Genomic DNA, 241 nt, shown 5'->3' on the forward strand with positions numbered 1-241 from the left:
GATGATGATGATGATGAAGATGATGAAGATTAAGATGATGATGAAGATGATGAAGATTAAGATAATGATGATGATGAAGATGATGAAGATTAAGATGATGACGGTGATGAAGATGATGAAGATTAAGATGATGACGGTGATGATGAAGTACCTGTGTACTGTAGTACCTGAGTACTGTAGTACCTGTGTACTGTAGTACCTGTGTACTGAAGTACCTGTGTACTGTAGTACCTGTGTACTG

General features: G+C 37.3%; 1 protein-coding gene across 1 annotated transcript in view; it reads right to left on the reverse strand.

Moving 5' to 3' along the window:
* LOC103393814 (polyhomeotic-like protein 1) overlaps positions 1–241 on the reverse strand; it is a 9,852-nt gene that overhangs the window by 1,478 nt on the left and 8,133 nt on the right. The gene's annotated exons all lie outside the window — the stretch shown is intronic.

The sequence above is a fragment of the Cynoglossus semilaevis genome, chromosome 18, assembly GCF_000523025.1.
Source record: "Cynoglossus semilaevis isolate Cse_v1.0 chromosome 18, Cse_v1.0, whole genome shotgun sequence".
In the NCBI taxonomy this organism is placed as follows: Eukaryota; Metazoa; Chordata; class Actinopteri; order Pleuronectiformes; family Cynoglossidae; genus Cynoglossus; species Cynoglossus semilaevis.